Genomic DNA, 14,756 nt, shown 5'->3' on the forward strand with positions numbered 1-14,756 from the left:
ACCTTCGAGGAGCTCAGCAAACTGATCAGTGAGCGCCTCAAACCGGCGAGTCGTATACACATGGCCCGACACCAATTCTATACGCACCGACGCCGAGAAGGACCGAGCATACCGGACTTCGTTGCGGACCTTCGCCGTTTGGCCAGCCTCTGTAAGTTCACAGACGCCTGCAAGAGGGAGATGGTATGGGATTTCTTCATTGAGGGCATTGGTCATGCCGGGATTTTTAGGAAGCTAATTGAGACCAAGGACTTGGCCTTGGAAGCAGCGGTGTTGATGGCTCAAACCTTCATGGCAGGGGAGCAGGAAACCAAGCTCATACATGCGCGCAACTCTGCTCCCAACGTGGCGATGGAGCAGGGAGTTAACATGGCAAACGCGACTCAGAACCCCGCAGGCAGGCAAGGGCAATTTGACACCAACCAGGCAGCAACAGACTCTAGGGTGGGTCCTCAACAGAGACAATGGCAGATTGAACGGACATTTACACCATCACAAGGGACAATACGTCCCGGGATGGGACCATTGACACCCACAAACAGAGTGCTCAAGAGTAATCAAAGAGACAATCAGAGAGGAATGCCTGGTAACAGCTCTTGTGAACAACAATCTCAGCTCATGCTGGAGGTGCGGGGACAAACATGCTGCGAAGACCTGCCAGTTTCAACAATTCATCTGCAGAAATTGTAACTTCAGTGGACATTTAGCCAGGATGTACAGGAAGCCCGCAGCGAGGCTGGTTTACGAAGTGGATGAACCACAAGAGGGGTCTGCAAGGCAGGGGTATGCCTGGGACACAGCAATGGAGGCTGAAGTTTAGCGGGTTCGGGTGGCAAATATCCACAGCTCATGCACAAGAACGCCACCTATGATGATGAGAGTACTGTTAAACGGCATCCCGGTACGCATGGAGCTGGACGCAGGAGCCAGCCAGTCACTCATGAGTGTCCAACAATTCGAGAAACTGTGGCCACTCAGAGCTAGCAGATCCAAACTTGAACGCATTGACACGCAATTACGGACGTACACCAAAGAGATCATCCCAGTGCTAGGCAGTGCAATGTTGGTGGTCACACAATGGATCTCAGAACCGGCTGCCACTCTGGATTGTCCTGGGAAATGGTCCCGCGCTTTTGGGGAGGAGCTGGCTAGTCGAGATGAACTGGAAATGGGGGAATGTGCACGCCATTTCATCTGTGGAGCGAAGTTCATGCTCACAGGTCCTACAAAAGTTCGAGTCATTATTTCAACCTGGCGTTGGGACTTTCAAAGGCACCAAAGTAGTGATACGCATTACCCCGGACGCCACACCAGTGCACCACAAAGCCAGAGCTGTGCCATATGTGATGTGGGAGAAAATTGAGAGTGAGGTGGACAGGCTGCTAAGTGAGGGCATAATTTCACCCATTGAATTCAGCGACTGGGCAAGCCCCATCGTCCCTGTTCTAAAAACGGATGGCTCGGTCAGGATCTGCGGCGACTACAAGGCCACCTTCAACCGAATGTCCCTTCAGGAACGGGGAATGTTTTTGCCACGCTGGTAGGCGGCAAGCTGTTCACCAAGTTGGACCTCACTTCGGCCTACATGACCCAGGAACTGGCCGAAGAATCCAAGCTACTGACCACCATCACCACGCACAAGGCGGTGTTTGTCTACAATAGGTGTCCGTTTGGCATTCGTTCAGCTGCCGCTATCTTTCAGAGGAACATGGAAAGCTTGTTCAAATCCATCCCCGGAACAATCGTATTTCAGGACGACATCCATATCAAGAGTCGAGACACCGAGGAACACCTCCACAACCTGGAGGAGGTGCTACGCCGACTGGACTGGATAGACCTGCGACTAAAGAAGTCCAAGTGTGTGTTTTTGGCCCCAGAGGTCGAGTTTTTGGGCAGGAGGGTTGCCGCAGACGGGATCTGGCCTACCGAACCCAAAATGGAGGCGATTCGTCGCGCGCCCAGGCCCGGCAACACATCGGAGTTGCGTTCATTTCTGGGACTATTGAACTATTTTGGGAACTTTCTGCCAAATTTAAGTACATTGTTATAGCCGCTACACGTGCTCCTGCGTAAGGGTTGCGATTGGGTTTGGGGGGACTGTCAGGAACGGGCTTTCAATCGGGCGCGGAACCTGCTTTGTTCTAATAAGTTTTTGACCCTGTACGACCGCTGTAAGAAATTGGTTTTGACATGCGATGCATCATCCTATGGGGTTGGGTGCGTGTTGCAGCAGAGTAATGATGAGGGCCAACTCCAACCTGTGGCTTATGCCTCCAGTTCACTCTCCCAAGCAGAAAGGGGGTATGGGATGGTTGAAAAGGAGGCACTCGCATATGTCTACGGGGTGAAAAAGATGCACCAGTACCTTTTTGGAAGAAGGTTCGAGTTAGAAATGGACCACAAGCCGTTAACATCCCTGTTGTCCGACAGCAAAGCAGTCAATGCCAATGCGTCAGCTCGCATACAGCGATGGGCTCTCACGCTGGCTGCGTATGACTACACCATATGGCACCGGCCAGGCACCAAAAATTGCGCTTACGCGCTCAGCAGGCTTCCACTGGCCACCACTGAGGGGGCAGCGGAGCAAAGCACGGAGATGGTTATGGCTGTCGATGCCTTTGACAGCGCAATGAATCTTCTCTGAAATGCCTCCAAGGCAAGTATATCCTTTTGTAAATATGGAAACCAAAACTGCACACTGTATTCCAGGTGTGGCCTCACCAATACCTTAAATAGCTGTAGCAAGACTTCCCTGCTTTTATACTCCATCCATCCCCTTTGCAATAAAGGCCAAGATACCATTGACCTTACTGATCACTTGCTGTATCTGCATACTATCCTTTTGTGTTTCATGCACAAGTACCCCCAGGTCCCGTTGTACTGCAGAACTTTGCAATCTTTATCCATTTAAATAATAACTTGCTCTTTGATTTTTTTCTGCCAAAGTACATGACCTCACACTTTCCGATATTATACTCCATCTGCCAAATTTTTGCCCATTCACTTAGCCTGTCTATGTCCTTTTGCAGATTTTTTTGTGTCCTCCTCACGCATTGCTTTTCCTCCCATCTTTGTATCGTCAGCAAACTTGGCTACGTTACGCTCAGTCCCTTCTTCTAAGTCGTTAATATAGATTGTAAATAATTGGGGTCCCAGCACTGATCCCTGCGACACCCCACTAGTTACTGGTTGCCAACCAGAGAATGAACCATTTACCCCGACTCTCTGTTCTCTGTTAGTTAGCCAATCCTCTATCCATGCTAATATATTACCCCCAACCCCGTGAACTTTCATCTTATGCAGTAACCTTTTATGTGGCACCTTGTCAAATGCCTTCTGGATGTCCAAATACACCACATCCACTGGTTCCCCTTTATCGACCCTGTTCATTACATCCTCAAAGAACTCCTGCAAATTTGTCAAACAAGACTTCCCCTTCATAAATCCATGCTGACAATGCCTGACCGAATTTTGCGTTTCCAAATGTTCTGCTACTGCTTCTTTAATAATGGAGTCCAACATTTTCCCAACCACAGATGTTAGGCTAAGTGGTCTACAATGTTCTGCTTTTTGTCTGCCTCCTTTTTTAAATACGGGTGTTACATTTGCAGTTTTCCAATCTGCTGGGACCTCCCCAGAATCCAGGGAATTTTGGTAAATTATAACCAATGCATCCATAATTCCTGCCACTACTTCTCTTAAGACCCTAGGATGCAAGCCATCAGGTCCAGGGGATTTATCTGCCTTTAGTCCCATTATCTTACTGAGTACCACCTCCTTAGTGATTGTGATTGTGTTAAGTTCCTCCCCCCCCATACCCCCCTAGACTATCTAGTGTCGGAATATTGTTAGTGTTCTCTACCATAAAGACTGATGCAAAATATTTGTTTTTCTGCCATCTCCATGTTCCCCATTACTAGTTCCCGGTCTCGTCCTCTAAAGGACCAACATTTACTTTAGCCGCTCTTTTCCTTTTTATATACTGTGCTCGTTGCTATCAGTTGCCTTCAGGGCTGGTTTAATAGCTCTACATTTTCCTGAAATGATATTATCAGAATTTTCCCTAGTTGATTTGCTGTGAATGCTTCGAGGCTTGTGCCAGTCAGAGTGAAAGGATCTCAGAAATCAAAGTTGCCCCAAACAATTTCATTGTGGAGAAGGGAGACTTCCACCATTGGGGAATGCAAGATGCACTGTGCACAGACCATTCTCCACCTTTCATTTGGTTTATTGTTGCACATTAAGCACTCTGTTTATGTCAGTTTTGGTAGATATTACTAACAAGTAATTTGCCCGGAAAATAAATTGCACGGCCTAAGACAAGAAAGGAGACTGCTCATTCTCAAGACCTGTCTGACCTTCCTATAGTCAACAGCAATTTCTCAGTCATGTCATTTGAGTTTACCATTGTCCTTCCCTCCCTCTAGGTTTGGACATGACAGTGCTCTGATCAGAATCAATTGCTGTTGGTGCTTTTATGGGGCTAGATTTTACACTTTTGTGCCGATCACCCAAAAATGGGCGTTATTTCCGGCGTAGGCGGTAAAAATGGGTTTTCAGATTGCCAGCTTGTCGCCCGTTCTCAAAGCCCCTGGTCTCCATTTTTTAAATTGGGCGTTACCGCGAGTGATATGAAATGGGTGGTAGCGTTAAATCTCTCTGACCTTCTGCCGTAAAGTGTCGCCGTCAGCAACGGCATGGCAACGCTCGATTCCCGCGATTCAGGAGGTCATCATGACATGCGCAGAAGAGGAGACAGAGAGAGAGAGCTGAGAGGAAGTGAAGGCACGTGTTGGTGTGGTGTGGTATGGCTGCTTTGGGAGGAAGGAGGGAGAGTCGAGCTTTAGAGCAAATTGGGGAAAAAATTAGCTGTTACCAGCCTGAATTTGGTGCCTATCATGGAGGGAGAGGAGGAGGCAACGCAGCACGCTGTGGAGACTGGCACTGTGGAGACTGGCAAGAGTATTGAGCTGGGAAAGGAGCACATTGGAGGGCGCAAAAGAGCGAGGAGGTTCTCGGATGAGGCAAATGCCTCCTTCCTGCAGGAGGTTGAGTCACGCTGGGGTGATTTGACACAGGGAGGGCGTGGGAAGCCCACGCCAAAGGCCTACCAGAAGATATGGGCCAAGATAGCAGAGGTGGTCTCGTCGGTGACCAATGAGGAGCGTGAGGGCAACCAACGCCGCAAACGATGGAACGACTTTGTCGGATCCACAAGAGTAAGTATTACATTTATTTACATGTACTTATGTATTTTTATAATTTGATTTGTAAGAGTCATGAGTGACTATCATTAGATGTGAGGTCTTTCACTTTTACCAGGAATGTTGTACTTAAAGCCTGTGGTCACAGTGAACGTCTTTAGTTAAAAGAATAATAATTATCATAATAATCATGATTACGTCTGTCAGTTATGTGTTGTATCAGTCTCTGTGACAGTCCCTCGGAACTGTCATCATAGGCAGTCCCTCGGAATCGAGGAAGACTTGCTTCCACTCTTAGAATGAGTCCTTAGGTGGCTGAACACCTAGCAATGATATCACGCAATGATCTCATGCCATATTATCCTGTCACCTTTTACAGAAGAAGCATTCGACAATGAGGTCCGTGGGGGGGGGCCACCAGTCCTCAACGACATCACTGAGATGGAGGAGCAGGTGCTTGCACTCATGGGGAAGCACTCTGGACGGCCACGCAAGGAGCTGCAGACCCTGAAGTGATGCCACGTGAGTAAAGTTTACACCATTGCATGATGTAATGTCAATAGATGCCACACCCACTCATATCCGAACAATCATATATGATAGATGATTTCTAAAATTGTCCTAGAAATAATGCTGGCCTAATGAAAATCATTGCAATGCACAATGTGTTGATGGTCATGAAATGTGATGTCTGTGAAGATTTTGATAGCAGTGGTGCTTTTGTCGTGCATATGCTGTGTGTAGCGCTGGAATCACCTTGTGACCCTAGCACCCCCTTTTCCTCTAACAATCTCATTTATGTTTTGCAGCTCAGCCAGCAGCGCAGCCCCAGGCAAGGCCACAGAGGCCAGAAGGTGGGGGCGTGGGGCCGGACTCGCCAGACGATCCAACATCTGGTGCTGAGGAGCTCCGATTCTTGTCCATCAATCCGTTGAGTCTGTTCTCTACGGATGAGAGCGTGGACTTCGAGGAACCTGCATCACCACGCTCCAGAAGCCATTCCACCCCAAGGCCATCTAGTGCTATTCCCGCCATTCCCGCCTCCACTTTGGAGGTACCGGGCCCAAGCATCTCGCCACAGGGCACCCCATTTGTCCCCAGGATGGCGCCAACCCCGCGGAGGTTTCGTGGATGTGACATGTCTGTTCCAAGAGCACCACATGAGAGTTGAGAGATGGTACAGGAAGACTGTAGACATTGGTGACCAGATCCTCGATACATTGGGGGGCATATCCCGACAGCTGGCCACCATGACTGAGTACATTCCGCAGATAGCGGAGGCTCTGGAGGCGATAGCCAGGAACACTACTGGCACAGGCCTCCCAGTACTCCTGGAGTGCGGCGTTCCACCCCTAGGTTCCGCACCACCACTGCCAATGACAGATGAGAGGCAGGACCAAGATCTTGCTTCTGGATCAGAGAATGTTCCCACTTCGGCATCCCCTGCTCCCGTACCCGTGCAACCACCACCTCTGCCTTCATCCCCTCCAATGAGGCACCGCCTGAGGAGCTCTTTGGCCTGGCGGCGTGGAGCGAGGAGGGGAAGGGGTAGAGGTGGGGAGAAGAAGGGGAGGGGGGAAGGGAAGTGAGGTGCATGTTCGTAGGTGATGGCTGTGTTATATCTCCATCCGGGTTTATGCAATTTGTTGTAATGTATGGGGGGAGGGGGGTCACCCTCCTGCTTTGCCTTTGTATTCTGTATTGCAGGATGTTGGCCATTTGATTGATGTCAATGGTCGAAAAAGTATGGTGGGGGTGGGGTGTTTTTGCCGTAGATACTTATGATTTCAGATCAATGGTCGTATAAAATGTTTTTTATTCAACATAACCTTGTTGCGCATTGTCTCAGATAGCTGGACCGTTACACACTGGTAATTCCTTAACATGAAAGGGTTAAATGTAACTTTACTTGAATCAACTTAAACTTTAACTGGCACCAAGGTGATGCCCACTACTGATGTCAATCACAGCAACGTTCTTTCAGGCAAATCGTTCCGTTATGAGCTCCTGACATAAGAGTCTTGCAGCTCTGTAGCCACCATGAGCCCTTTCCTGGGCTCTGGAGGGGGGCCTGGGCATGATTGCATAGTCAGCCTGATTGTCTAGCCCCAGCTCAGCATCAAGCCCCTCGTCCTCCTCTTCCTCTCTCTCCTGAGGTGGACCATCAGTCCCTTCTGGCAATTCTTGTCCCCTCCTGATAGACAGGTTGTGCAGCATGGAGCACACAAATTTAGCTACTTGCTCAGGGTTGTATTGTAGCTCCCCTCGTGAGTACTCCAGGCATCTAAAGCACTGCCAGAAAAATGTGGTTTTCTGGACCACATTGCGTGCGTCTCTGTGGCTCTGGTTGTATCGCTTCTCGGCCTCGGTGCGTGTGCCACACAGGGGGGTCATCAGCCAGGTGGCTAGGCCATATCGGTTGTCACCAAGCATCCAGCATTGTCCTTGTGGCTGACTCTTAAACATGTCAGAGACAGCGCTCTGTGAGCTTCATCGAAGCTGCCTGGACATTTGGCATTCATTGCCATTATTATCTGGTTGTAGTCGACAACTAGTTGGACCTTCAGGGAGTGAAATCCTTTTCTGTTGCGAAAAAGCTCTGGGTCCTGAGAAGGTGCCCACATGGTGATGTGAGTGCACTGTATTGCTCTCTGCACCCTGGGGAACTTAGCAATGCGGTAGAACGCTCCAGCCCTGTCAGTCTGAGCAGCCTCCTTGGTCATGGGGAAGCTGATAAAGTCCATCCTCCGCGCGTACAGGGCCTCTGTGACCTCTCTAATGCAGCGATGTGTGACATGGCAAGCCAGTCCCACCCACCCCTTCCCTCAACGACTATCTGCTCCACCTGTGACAGAGTCTGTGGTTCTCGTATTGGATTGTTCAGCACCTAAGAACTCATGTTAAGAGTGGAAGCAAGTCTTCCTCGATTCCGAGGGACTGCCTATGATGATGATGATGGTGAGACAGAGGAGAAATCTCAACCGCGGAGGCCCGAAAGGAACCGGAAGCGTAGAAAGACAGTGCCGCGGTGACCTTGACCTCGACCGACAGTGATGTCCTGATGGCAGGCGGCATATGTGGCCTGATGAGCTCACATATTTCAGTGATCCACCTTGTGGAAGTGCAGTCTCCGAAGACAGGTGTGCTCAGACATGTCGAGGTAAGACCTCTTCTCTCTGTAAGTGCGGGGTGTGTATGGTCTGGATCTCCTCCTCATTCTGGCACGTCTTAGATTGGGCACATAATGATGTGCATTAGACGTTGTGCCATTTGCACTCTGCAGCATCTGCGTATTAATCGATGCAGGCTGAGAAATGGTTGGCCCCATTCCAATGAAAGTACAATAGCGATTGATCAAAAGCAATAATTTCCACACTAAAATACACCTACAGTAAACCCCAATCATCCAGAATCTGAAACGATGTCTGTTGAGATTATCACTTCACCTGAGGAAAAACTCCAGAGTCAATCCAAACTCCCCCGAAGTTGAAGCAGCCTTTTCAAAGAAGCGACATGCGATTTGAAAAATGGAGTCCACACCACTGTGATTCGTTCAGTACAGTTCCACTTTTTCAGAGCGGTGTTTTGAGCGAGCAATATTGTGGGCAAGATGTGTGCGAGGTGGTGAAAGTGACGCTGAGCGATCTCCTGGACGTTAGTTTCGGCAAATTTGATCTTTACGACAAAATAAAGTGGGCAGTCGGTATTATTGAATCCCAGCATTAATAATGTGTGGAAAGTAACACTGGCCGATATTATGGGCATTGGTTTCGCCCATTCTGATGATTCCGCCCCAAAAAAGTGGGCGGGCGGTATTATTTTTTTCCCTGCATTACGCACATGGGGAAAGTAATGCTCGGCGATAGGTGTCTGAAAAATAGGTGTCAGTTTCCATTTTGTGGCTAAATGGGTGTTATCTGGACGTTATACCTCATTTCAACGGTAAAATTGACATTAAGTGGGTGTTATGCATGCAAAAATAATGGAAAATCTAGCCCATGAAATCTAATCACTTATATCACTTTCCAATCAATTTCTATTTATTAGTTACTTAAATGCAACACACTTCATACAAAATGTTTAATATTCCCAGATTTGTTGGCAACAGGTCTTGTAATCTAGAAAAATTGGAAAATAAAGAAATGGATATTGTGATCTATGAGCAGTAGAATGTAATTGACATTGATATAAACTGAGGGTGAAAATTTTCAAACAGCACTTAAAGATAATAAGAGATAGATTTGTCCATCTTGCATTTAAATCAGCATTGCAATATCAGTGTTAGTGTATTGGAAATGCATCTTTGGACCATCAGGAGGGAAAGACCTGTCAGAAAGCACTGATATATGACAGCTCATATGTGGGCTTGTCTATCAGTTTAGGGTTTCAAGCAATGCAGTCACAGCATCTCTAAACTACATCTGCTGTGTTCCAAGGCAGCAGAGATATTAATCGTTTGAGCAATGCCACAGCTTCTGAACATTAATCCCAGTGACATTTTGGGATATATCAAATTTGGAAAGGAAGTTTGGAAGTGCGGTCAAAGTCTTACAATTCTACCTCGTGGTTCATCTCATTTCACCAGGTTACAAGACAAAGTGCACATGAAAATGCAAGACATATAATTGTGGAAAATGCAAAGTGCATCTTCTCAGGTGAACGTATGGACTTCTGGACTGTCATTAGTATTTTTCTTCTTAGTATTAGGAAGCACAAGTTAATAATTAGAAAGTTCAAAGTAAGAAGGGAAACCAAACAAAATCTATTCACGCAAAATGAAATGGAGCTGTGGAATAAGTTATCTGGGAAATCTTTTTTTACATTTATTTGTTCATGGGATGTGAGCATCGCTGGCTAGGCCAACATTTATTGCCCATCCCGAATTGTCCTTGAGAAGGTGGTGGTGAGCTGCCTTCTTGAACCGCTGCAGTCCACGTGTATATGCATTTGTTTGGCTTTAGTATAACTAAGTGGCTTGTTATAGAGGGTAGATCCAGAAGGAAGTTAAGAGTCAATCGCATTGCTGTGGTTCTGGAGTCAAATATAGAAACAGACTATGTAAATTGATGAGATGATGGGTAGTAGGATGCATTGTTTGAAAGAGGGATGAGGCTGCTAAATTTAATGAATTTTCTCTACTCCTAAAAATTCTTACATGAAGGGGTGGAAATTCAGTCGTGCCTCTGTTGCGGTGTTAACCCGGGCAGAGCCGTAAATTTTGCGCCGGGAAATGGTTTGCGTCTCCAGCCACAAAATTCGCCAGCTGGGCCCAGAGTGTGGGGCGGAGCACTCAGGGAGGCGTTCCACACCTCTGTTAGGGCGCTAGGCCGGCTGAGAAAATGAAAATCCCGAGGTAAACAGCCGGTCTCAGAGCACCCTAAGAGAGGCTTCCATGAAAAAAAATCTGATAAAAAGCCACCAAAAACATTCCCAATACTTTCCTGATGCCACATCCACATGAATCGCAAAAATAAAAATATTAAAAACAATCACACTTACCTGAGGTCGCCATTCCTTCCCTCACAGCGGCCAGTACAGCTGGAACTGCCAACTCACAGGCGGTCCCACTAGGGGGCGCTGCGGGGCGCTACAGGGTGTGCGAGTTTCAAATTTCGAGCCGGTGTCGCAGGGATGTTGCACACTGGCTCGCCTCTCCCGGGCAGTACTTCCCCGCAAACCTGGCACCAAATGTTCCGATGGGGCGCTGGAAGCTAGCCGCCTGCCTGGAAATGCTCTCCGGCACCATTACCGCCCCTCCAGGGCGCAAACAGAGGTGGCAATGAACCGAAAATCCAGCCCGAAGACTTTTAACGTTTCTACCAATGGCAGTTCAATAAAATGAGGATCTAAGTTGAATAATCTCTCCCAGTTATGTGTTAAGAATTCTGCAATCAGCATAGGCAGCTGAATCCATCAAATGGGCGTTCTCAATTCACAAGCAGATTTTGTATTGGTTTGCCAAACATGGTTGACAAGCAATAAGGATAGAGTTTAGAATGCATACCTATCAGATTGATGCACTGGATAGTTCTCTTAGCTTGACTGTATGATAACACAGTTCCCACCACTTACACCGTACAAGCTTATCCGGGGCAGCCACCTATATCGGGCAAATAGCACTAACCATCTGCCAGTAACATAAGGGACAATTACAAAGGCGCTGCTTAAAACGTATTAAATGGGCCAAATATTTTGGGACGTTCAATCCCCTGTACTTACCGATGTAGTAACAAGCTTTTGTTTTATATCACAGCAGAGAAGCTCTTTTACATTTTCTATAATGACATTGACACACAGATATTATTCATTCAAAAAGGTATCATTCAAAGGTGGCAGCACTTGGAACCTAAGAAATGGAAAAACACGGATCAACACTGCATTAACCCAAACCCTAACCGTAACCTAAGTCAGAAAAAAATATATAAAGAAGGGAAAAATGTGAAAATGGGAAGTAGAGATCAAAAGTGTTCGGACATTTAGGTATAGGGCGTTCACTGGAAAGCCAATAAGATGGCCGCCCATTGGGCCAACAGCGAGGCTTGCGCTATTTTATGGCCCTGGCAAGCTCCATGCTCTGAATGTACCCGTCAATTGGCCAGTATAAAGATTCTGGTCCGTACGGATGCCCAGAGGATGGAAATCGACCATGGTGGGGGGAGGTGGGGGGGTGAGCCTGAGGCAGCAGCGGCCCACGGTATGTTTGTGAGCCCAGAAAAGCACTCATACTCCTGCTGACCCCACAAAAATTAAATCCAAAAGGATTTATGGCCATTTTTTGAAATTATTGCCTGGGACAAATGGGCTGAGCTACGGCTCACCCATCTATCCCTCAACATTACAATTGGTCCTCTACATATGTCAAAGGACTCTGATTTGCATTTTCACCGCTACAAACAGGCAGCCGATCCAGAGACCCATCGGAAAGCCCCTTCCCAGATGGAGCAACACGTAAACAGGCTTGGAAGTGATCTGATGCCATTTTTAGGCCACTATGCCTATCCCTATCGGGCCAACTTAAACTCAGAGCTCATGTATTGTATCAAAAGCCATGATACATTAGAAAGTGCTATAATAAGAAGCTACTGCATTGCATTGTTCTGATCTATTGGTTGTACCTAACTTTTACAGCAAAGACTCGAACACTCTAGAAATCCATTAATTTCCTATTATGCTTCCATCCAATGCTTCACTGAACATAATTTCAGAGATGACCTACTTGTTTTTTCTTTTCATTTTAGCTTCAAGCAAAGACTTTTCTGTGCATTCCTGGCCATTACTGCATTTTTTTTCTACAAAGGATAAGGCAATAAAATTCCCCTGCCAAAATTTGAGAGTAGCTCCCTCAAAGGGATTTTATCAACTTTGATGCTCATTCACAAAAATTCAGAGACAGCCCATCGTTAAAAATAATCCATTTGAAATTCACAATCAATCTGCCGGTGTAGCTTTGATGGACATTAACAGCCCAGTATTCATAACAGAAAATCAATGTTGGACACTTACATTGACTGTCTATTTAATAATATATATATTGCAGTTAGTGCATGAATTGTTTATCACTCCTTAGGTATCACATTTGATATTCAAATTATAGCTCGATTTTAACTCGGGGTTGGGGGGGGGGGGGGCGGAATGCAGCGCAGGGAGGGATCAGGGCAAGATCAATCTTGTGCAACCTTGCCAGCACGAGACCCAGACAATTTTAAAGCCTCTCCTCACCGCCAGTCTCATTATCATTTGAGACAACTGGGTCAGGCAGAGCTAGCACCATCGGGAAGGTGAGGCTGACAACTTAACTCAGCAGGCTGTTGACATTTTACTTGTAACCCTTCATTCACCTCAGCAAACTTCACAACCTCCAAGCTGCTTTCTCAAGAGTGTAGCCTCCTTGTTTCCAGTTTCTCTCTGCCATCCTAACTCTTTTCCCCTTCATTTCTGTCCTTCTCAGCAGCCAGAGATCCCTGAAGAAGAGAACTCCGAGGAGCTGAATCCTCCTGACCACATGCTTGAGCAATAACTCAGAAATTGACACAATGGCTGCGATCTTGCCAATCGGTGAGTCCGAGGCGGTCGGGGTCGGTGGCAGGTGGCGATCCCGCTCCTGGCTCCAGCCTGCACTGTGTGAAGAATCTTCCGTTGATGGGACTTGGTCAGCCTGCACTGCAAGATTCCCGGCCAAGGAAGTGGGTCTGATGACGTTATTTGATGATGCGTCATCAGCCGGTTTCATTAATGGGACCATGACCAACTTTATTTTGACAGTTGTTCTGTCAGTGTTCTGCAGCACTGAGGTGCTGTAAACACTGATAAGCATTGCACAAAGGTGCACAGCTGCACGCAGGCTCTCTCTTATGGTGAGAGTCACAGCATGCAGGGAGGTTGTCTTCCCTTCCAATGGGCATAAGAGATTTCCCCAGGACACCAATGCAGCCTGGTTGCACATTGCACAGGAGGGCACAAGCAGGGATCTCGTCAGGAGGACCTGGCTGCAGTGGTGCAAACCTTTCAATGATCTCAGTAGATCGCAAAACGTTACTGCAAAGCCACACTCAACCTCATCCTGCTGTGCCACTCATCACATCCCTATCACTGTGCCTTCCCTACCCTGCTCCTGCACATCCTTACTCACACAACTTACCCTGCACCTTCACCCGTCCCTCTCTCTCTATCTACATTATCACATCCCTATCTCACTAGCCACCCCTCACACTCACCCTCAGCCTTGTCCAATCATACCAACTATCAATAGACAAAGGTAGGCACTTGAGTCATTTAGCCAATGTTCATGTAGAGTTTCTGCTAATGTGTTGTCAAACATTTAAATCTTTCTTTTGAACACTTTGCATTCTTCGACAGATTTTTGTGAACCTTTGGAAGTGGCTTAGTGAGTTGTTGTGAATGATGATACATAAGGGAGGGTACCCCTTCCCCCACAATGGTGATGAGCATGAAAAAAATGGCTTGGGCATTGCAGGGATGCTTTCTGGTACTGGTGGGGGATGGTCCCACCTGGTGCATCCAAGGTGTACAGCGTCAAGTGAAGTAAATCTGGCCATAGTGAGGCCATACATGGCCTCCCGGGCAGCAATGTGGTTGGATGCTGATGCCCTGTGTCCTGTGCAGCATCAGGTGATTGCGGAGAAGGTTGGTGGTGTTGGTGGAGATGCTGGTGTGTTTAGTGATGTTGGTGTTGGAGCTGATCGTGGTGGGATTCTGAGGACCAAAGTCAGATTTTCTCAAGGGCACTGATGCTGTTGGAAGTTGAAGTTGGGCTGACAGAGCGATCTGTCAATGGTGAGAGAGGGTGCTCGAAGGAGGTGACAGTGGATAGAAAGTTCGCTGCAAACACTTCCAACCTGCATACAGCTCAAATTTGTCTTCCAAATCCTGAAGGTTTCAGCTTTTGAGATTGAAAAGTGAACAACTGTGAAATGGTAGCTTTTATACTACTTCTGCAGCTGCCAACTAGCCAAAAGCAATGGAGAGTCATTCAGAACCCGACACACTTACCCGATGTGAAGACCGAGCGACGGGAAGCTGCTGAAAATGTTG

The sequence above is a fragment of the Pristiophorus japonicus genome, chromosome 8 (genome assembly GCF_044704955.1).
Source record: "Pristiophorus japonicus isolate sPriJap1 chromosome 8, sPriJap1.hap1, whole genome shotgun sequence".
NCBI lineage: Eukaryota > Metazoa > Chordata > Chondrichthyes > Pristiophoridae > Pristiophorus > Pristiophorus japonicus.